This window comes from Notolabrus celidotus, chromosome 18 (genome assembly GCF_009762535.1).
Source record: "Notolabrus celidotus isolate fNotCel1 chromosome 18, fNotCel1.pri, whole genome shotgun sequence".
In the NCBI taxonomy this organism is placed as follows: domain Eukaryota; kingdom Metazoa; phylum Chordata; class Actinopteri; order Labriformes; family Labridae; genus Notolabrus; species Notolabrus celidotus.
In genome coordinates this window covers 829,271-837,750 of record NC_048289.1, presented here as the reverse complement: position 1 = coordinate 837,750, position 8,480 = coordinate 829,271, and positions in this window count along the sequence as shown.

The window sequence follows — 8,480 nt, the reverse complement described above, 5'->3', positions numbered from 1 at the left end:
ATATGTATATATATATTTAGATGAGCAAGATAAATATGATATATCTAATGATGAGTAAAGTTGTTTGGTTCTTCTGTGTTGTCTGATTGGTGACGTGTTTTCGCCTGGTGAAGAAATCTTTGGTCATAGACTCTGGTTAAAAGTTGTACATGCACAGTAGCTCCTCTTCAATACAAGAGATAGGACCATGTCTGGGCGAACCTTCCCTGCACCCAAAGCTGAATGCAGCTGGAGTTGGAGACGATCGGACAGAGATGCAGAATGGAGAAAGAGAAATGAAATAATTCAGTGAAATCACTTCAGACATCACCTTTAGAGAGGAGAACGTACCAGGAGAAGCTCCAAGTGAAAGAGTGCGGACCTGATCGGCCCAACATCACAATGAATCAGCAGTCCAAAGACAGAGGGAGACCAGGGCTAACTGCATGTAGTGAAGCTAATGCTTTATTCTGCTTTCCCTGCCTCCTTTTTCAAACGTCAGGATCTGACCCAGCATGGATTAAGACAGGTGTTACTGATTGAAAGCACTTTTCAGAAAAGATGAAGAAGCATGAACAAACTGGGATCCACATAGAAAATGCACTGTGACAAGCCATGTTTGGAAAAAGAAACATTTCATGTCAGCTTGATGAAGGCTACAGGATAGGGATCCGTAAGCACAATGAGGAGGGTTTACAAAAACAGGCACATCCTGTCTAAAAGAATAGACTGGGTCAAGTTCTGCTATTTTGGAGTTCTAGCCCCCCCTGGAGAAAACTCCACCAGCCGCCACTGGTTAGTACTGCATCATCTCTTCCGTTTACTTTCACCTGCCTGAGGATGAACAGGTAACGTAAAGGTGGTCTTATAGCTGTCTCATGCTCCATGCACAGTCCTGGTGTCCATCCTGATTCTCTTTTCTGAGACCTGCAGGGTCACTGAAACCTGCCAGAGCCACACCCGGAGCAGAGGCCTGGACCTCCTGCTCCCCCTGCACCTTCTCCACCTGTCAGTGTGTGTGTGTGTGTGTGTGTGTGTGTGTGTGTGTGTGTGTGTGTGTGTGTGTGTGTGTGTGTGTGTTTGTGTGTGTGTTTGACCCACAGGGATGAGAGGTGCCAGATCAGATCAGAGCACTCCAAGAAAGGATAAGCTCTACTTATGCTGCTTTGAGGAGCTGTGTGTGTGTGTGTGTGTGTGTGTGTGTGTGTGTGTGTGTGTGTGTGTGTGTGTGTGTGTGTGTGTGTGTGTGTGTGTGTGTGTGGTGAAGGTTTTAATGAGGGAGGTGTGTCTCTGTGTGTAGTAGTGTGAGTTTAGGTTATTGTGCAGTCGTAAAATAAGGTCACGGTCCACTGATCTGTTCCTGTGACGGCGCCCTGCAGGACGGCGCCCTGCAGGTCGGGCTCTCGTCATATCGTCAGTTTTCATAAAGTGGATTATTCCTTTAATGTTTCAGATATAAGGATGGATGCTGCAGTGACTCTGATGTCACCCTGTCATGATCTTCACATGAAGCAGCTGATGTTTGCTTTTTGCTGAAGTTACATCAGCACTCATTCATTCAAATTCAAACCTGTTTGAAAGTCAGTAAACAGGTGGAATGAAGAACTTCTGTGATCAGAGGTTTCTTCATCACAGTGTCTAAAGATGGAGGGTAAAACTGAACCTCTTATGTTTGTGAACCTGAGGGCCAACCAGCTCCAACATGAGCTGCATCTTTCAATTACTGTACATGAAGCTTTCTTATGGAGCCAAAATGATGACTTTAATGTTCGGTATTGAGAATATAACAATTTGGAATTGAAAACACCCTGAGACTGAAAAAAGAAACATTGGCATTGAAACACTTATATTGTAAAAAAAACTGTAACAGCATCAAAACAGGTATTGCCATTGAACACGTTTCACTGAAGTTAAAATCACACACATCAAATGTTATATTCTTTAATTTATAGAAAGTTTTGCATTCTAATATATTTTTTATTGACAATCATATTTCACAATCTTTTTTTGAATGCAGTTTTTTTTCAATGATTGGTTTTTCAGTTTTTCAGTTTTTCAGTTTCAACTTTCTGTCACCGTTTTGGCGTGGAGGGGAGGGTTTCAGGGGAGGGGCAATGGGGGCGTGATTTACAAATCATTTGCATCATTTTCAGTCACGTGACCACCGCAGAAGCCTGGAGGCAGGGGCGCCGCCAGGGATTTTGGGCCCCATGAAAAAATATCACATTGGGCCCCATATACTGTATGCCTTGTAATATAACATTTATAATAACATCATAATCAAAGTTACAACAGTCTTTAAAAATGAATTCACAACAGAAAAGAGCAGCACTGAATCATGCAGAATAATAGATCTATAATGCTGTTCTGTATCAGCAATGCTAGATTTGATACTTTACTGTGTTCAAGATTATCAGATCAAGTTTATTAGTTACAATTATTAAGAGGTTAAAGTTACTTAAACAAATTGCCCCTTGTGGGATCGCCCAAAATCCAGTCAGCATCAAAATATCTTATTTGAAGGTATTATTTGAGTAATCTCTGTGACATTAAAACAGACTAAATCCCTCAATGCTTCAATCTGCCCAGCATCCAAAACAGACTATAGGCTGTAGCTTATGTAGCTTAGCTATAGCTTTGTTTTTATAGGTTTTTGTAATAGTACAGATAGAGAGAGAAAAGAGATTATTGAAAGGGGTCTGTGTGAATCTCTTTTTTAGCTAATTGACATGCTACGTTGCTCACCTTCTTGTTCATTGGGTTGGGGGGAGTTGTGGGGAGACAGTGCACCTGCTGACATCGGGCCCCCTGTCAGTCCTGGGCCCTTAGAATCATCCTAACTTTCCCCCCCTATACGGCGCCACTGCCTGGAAGGCAAAAAAGACCGAAGTGACATGACTGCTTCCATTTAGACGTGTAAAACCGTCTCCCCCTCCCCAAAGTTCACCATCAAGCCTCGACACTCAATATCAATATGAACCTTCTGCTTAACTTAACCAAGCACACTTTATCACCACACCGTCAGGATAAAAGAGTCCGGCTGTGAAAACAGACGTTATTACTAAGCTAGCATTAGCTGGTCAGCTATCTGTGCCAACGTGTTAGCACCAGAGTTGTTTACATCGGTCCACACACTGCAAGGATGTCAGGAGTACGACATCCACTAAACATACAATCATTAAAATACTCTGTGTTTGCTTAAATTTACAGTTAATGAAATGTTCAAAGCTCAAAGACGTGTGGACTTGTTGATTTGTTCCCTCATCAGGGACCGCAGGGCGTCGAATGTAATGAATCCACATCTCCTCCTCCTCTGAGGGCCCGATCTACTAAAGGTTTGCGTGTATAAAAACACGTGCAAACTTGATAGCGCGTGCAAAGCTGACGTACTAACCGGGAGCACCGAGCATTGCGCCTGTTAAATGAGCAAAATAGCACTCGCAAATCATTTAGCGTGTTTGCTTTCATGAATATGCAGAATACATGTAGATCATCAGAACGCACAAAATACTGGGAGGAGGAGATGCAAATGTAAACATTTAGCACACGCAATGTGCCTGTTAAAAGGAAGTTTTTCCTCACCACTGTAACTAGCTACATACTGCGATGTGCAATGCTCATGGTGGATTAAGGTGGGGTCAGACTGAGTGTTATCCTGTCTTGGTGTTGGGTCTCTGTTCATAATTTGACATAGTGTGGTCTAGACCTGCTCTGTTTGTAAAAGCGTCTTGCGATAACGTTTGTTGTGATTTGGCGCTATACAAATAAAGATTGATTGATTGATTGATTGATCTATCAAACCTGAAGCAGATAGCGCGCGCTGTATTTGCGTCTATATTTAGCACGTTTGAAAGGCAGGTGCAAACTGGCACAGCGTTACGCACACATGGCTGCGGTCACTGTAAAGCTCATCATAACATCGCTTTACAACATGCCTGCAAAAGCTGGGCTTACAAGCATCACTAAATGTTTTAGTCAATCAAACCAAGAGAACAAAATAATAATTATAAAACAACACAAATTCAAAGCAGTTCAGCACCACGGATAGCGACCGCATCATTCTGACACCCACTTTAACTTCTTCATATAATGAGAGCACAGTAGGTCACTGTATCAACAGATATACAGTTTAGTCAAATTGGCACAGCGGCCCACATGTTCACATACAAACAAAAAATCAACATGAAGTACTCGGCCTACTCACCACTGTTTGGACGAGCCTTAAGCTCCGCGGACTTGTCCACGATGCACTGTATGTCCATTTTCTTTGATCTGTCATTCTCAATAGATAACATGACATGTCCACTCAGTCTATTCTGTCCCATCGTGCTCATCAAGGGGTTTTCAGTTAGTTTTAACTTGGAGAATGAGCGCTCACTGAGCTGCGCCAGGCAGCTCTGTGTAACTCCTCATCTCGTGCTTGCAGCAGTGTGTTGGGGTGAATTGACTCAAACATGTTCCCAGTTCCATTTAAGCTGGTGAATCTTTGGGACAGTTGCTGGATGATGATATCAGGCATTGAAAACGTTCACCTGAAAGTTGCTCCCTGGGACAGTGAGGCAACTGTCTTCATCCAAGTGACGCCTAACTTTTCTAGAGCAAGAGTGGCAGACTAAGCTTCATCAAATCGCTCTCTAAACTCCATCAAAACACTGATTGTGTTTTGGAGTAGAGTAGATGCGTTTATTTCATCTGCAGATCTTCTCACATCATTCACCTTTTCACAGATGGCCTCCCACATCGCGTTTCTAACACTGAGATGTCTCTGCTGGAGTTCACCGATGTGTTTATTTCCCTCCTCCACAAAGACCTCCAACTCCATGTCTTCAAACTTCATTTATCGCTTAAGACCACTCTGCTCTCTCAAACTCTCCATGGTGACAGCCGATAGCACACGCAAAATCCTCATTAAAATAGGGCGGTCCGCACCACTTTTGCACTTGTTATCATTTGCGCACGCAGTCTTAGTAGATCACCCGCAACACGCCCAATCAATCAATCAATCAATCAATCTTTATTTGTATAGCGCCAAATCACAACAAACGTTATCTCAAGACGCTTTTACAAACATAGGAGGTCTAGACCACACTATGTCAAATTATGAACAGAGACCCAACACCAAGACAGGGTAAGACTCAGTCTGACCCCACCTTAATCCATCATGAGCATTGCACATCGCAGTATTTAGCTAGTTACAGTGGTGAGGAAAAACTTCCTTTTAACAGGCAGAAACCTCAGGCAGAACCAGACTCATGTTAGACAGCCATCATGCCTCGACTGAGTTGGGTCTGGAAAGACAGATAGAGGGGAGTAAAAGAGAGAGAGGTGATAGTGATGAGACGAGTCGTAGAAGCTGTTGCCGCTGGAGTCCAGCACGTCCGTATCAGCTGGAGTCCAGATCGTCCACAGCAGGAGGACATCTACGGCAGCTCAGAGGAATCTACGAGACAAGGGAGCTCAGGGACTCCAGAAAGGTCTATGGTTAGTAACTTTAATGGGACAGGGAGAGTTAAAGTAAGTGATGTAGGGGTTGGGGGGAAGAAGGTGAGCTAGGATCCCAGTGTGTCAGTGTGCCAGTTCCCCCGGCAGTCTAGGCCTATAGCAGCCCAGAAATAACACGTGCAAAATTATTATTTGCACACGCAAATTAGCGCTCGTTATTTGGGATCTTAGTAGATCAGGCCCTTAGGGTTTTATTTCTCAGATGGGAATCTTAAAGGGATATTTCAGTGTTTTTGAAGTGGGGTTGTATGAGTATAAATGTTAAATGTTGAATCTTAATGTTAAATGTCAAATAGAAATGTTAAATTTCAAATATAAATGTTAAATGTCAATGTTAAATGTTAAATATAAAACTAGATGTTAAAAGTTAAAGCTAAATGTTAAATGTTGCTCTACAATTATACATATTTCGCTAATATGCAAATTCACACTGCTAGCAACCTGTAGGAGACTACTTTTGGGATATCTGTATCACTTTATGAAGCTTTTATTTTTGTACTTCCACTGGGCAGCAGCATGAATTTGCATATTAGCTAAATATTTAGGACCCCAGAACAGCATTTAACATTTAGATTTAACATTTTACATTTATATTTAACATTTAACATTCATATTTAACATTTGGATTTAACAGTGATTTTAACCTTAATATATAAAGTGAAGAAGATCACAAATATTCCTCTAAATGTAATAAAAAATAAGTGACTTTTAAAAATTCCCTACATTTTTATGATGTTTTAGAGCTAAATGTAGAGAAATGTTGCAAACAGCGCCCCATAGAACTCAGTAAGATAAACATTTAAGCTCAGTCAGACCGGAGGAGTGGGATGAAAATCAAGGATCTTTGTGACCCTCTGCATCATCATCATGTTCATAAAGCAGTTTCAGAGTGGATCAAAGAGCGTCCTCTGTTTTTATGGAAGGTGAACGAGCGTGACACCTCTGTGGGTAAGAATGTTTGATAACAGGATTCAGGTTCTGTAATAGTTAACACATCAGCTGATCTTAGATCTGTTTGAGGAGCTGATCTCATTTTAGAATCAGAACTGTCCCTTGTTTACGGGTTACATGACATCAATGCTGAGAAGAGGTTTGATGCAGCTGATCAGGTCAGATTAGGAACAGAGATTAAAAACGTCTTCTTTATTATTTAACAGGACAACATGCTTCATGTCAGAGTGTTTAAATGCAGACTGACTGTCACTGACCTGGTTCTGTGTGTTCTTTAGGGTCCTGATCAGGGCTTTTTAAAGAGCAGACTGTGGAGCTGAATGGAGTCTGCAGGCCGACCCTAATCTGTCCTAATGCCCTGCTGGTGCTAATGCTCCAACCAGCCCTGCAGAGAGGAGCTAATCATCGGAGCCACACCCTGAAACCTCTTAAAGTCCAGGATTAACACGCTGAGGGATGAAGAGGCAACACTTCCAGAGAGTTTAGGAGCTGACCTGCAGGTGCTGCATGACTTCATCCTGACAGTTCCTCTGAGCCTCTAATGGAATCACAATGAAGTGGAATGGTAAAAAGGAGTCGTGATGTGTTTCTGGTATTGACCCGTCTGCAGTCAGCTGAAGCATGAACGCCTCGCACTCTGTATCGATCCAGTCTTACAACAGAACCAGAGCCCGGGTCTGGTTTCTGCTCCGTTTTCTGACATTAGAATGTATCAAACACTCGGAGGGTGGAGAAATCAGACATACATGCATGATCACACACACACGTACACACACACAGGTCCTCACACTGCTGTGTTTGCCTGCTGAGACGGATCCTGCAGGAGCAGAAGGAACAAACTGTGGGACAGGAACCATCTGCAGGACTCAGTTTATGAACGCTCAGTGTCATTAATGTTTCGTGAACTCTGTGTGAAGAACTTTGGCTCCAGAGCTGGAGGAAAGAAAAGGAGGACAGAGGAGGCTTCTGGAGGAGACAAGGTCTATATGAGACAGAGGAGGCTTCTGGAGGAGACAAGGTCTATATGAGACAGAGGAGGCTTCTGGAGGAGCCAAGGTCTATATGAGACAGAGGAGGCTTCTGGAGGAGACAAGGTCTATATGAGACAGAGGAGGCTTCTGGAGGAGACAAGGTCTATATGAGACAGAGGAGGCTTCTGGAGGAGACAAGGTCTATATCATCCTGCACCAGAAACTCACCCAGCTCACAGTGCCGGCCTCCATCTGTCAGTGGATCACCAACTTCCTGACGGACAGGAGACAGCAGGTGAGGCTGGGGAGCATCAAATCCAGCACCCGGACCATCAGCACTGGCGCCCCACAGGGATGTGTTCTCTCCCCACTGCTCTTCTCCCTCTACACCAATGACTGCACCTCAGGAGACCCCTCGGTGAAACTCCTGAAGTTTGCAGACGACACCACCGTCATCGGTCTCATCCAGGACGGAGACGAGTCTGCTTACAGACAGGAGGTGGAACAGCTGGCCCTCTGGTGTAGTCAGAACCATCTGGAGCTGAACCCGCTCAAGACGGTAGAGATGACAGTGGACTTCAGGAGAAGCCCCCCCCCACTCCCCCCCCTCACCATCCTGAACAGCACTGTGTCTACTGTGGACTCTTTCAGGTTCCTGGGATCCACTATTTCCCGGGACCTGAGGTGGACCTCCCACATAGACACAATCAGAAAAAAGGCCCAGCAGAGGATGTACTTCCTGCGTCAGCTCAGGAAGTTCAACCTGCCTCAGGAGCTGCTGATCATGTTCTACACCTCCATCATCCAGTCTGTTCTGTGTACCTCCATCACTGTCTGGTTTGGCTCTGCAACCAAACTAGACAAACACAGACTGCAGCGGACTATAAGGACTGCAGAGAAAATCATCGGTGTCGACCTGCCCCCCATCCAGGACTTGTACCGGTCCCGGGCCAGGAAACGGGCAGGGAGCATTACCGCTGACCCCTCACACCCTGGACACAAATTCTTCAAACTCCTCCCCTCCGGCAGGCGCTACAGATCACTGTGCGCCAAAACAACCCGCCATAAGAACAGTTT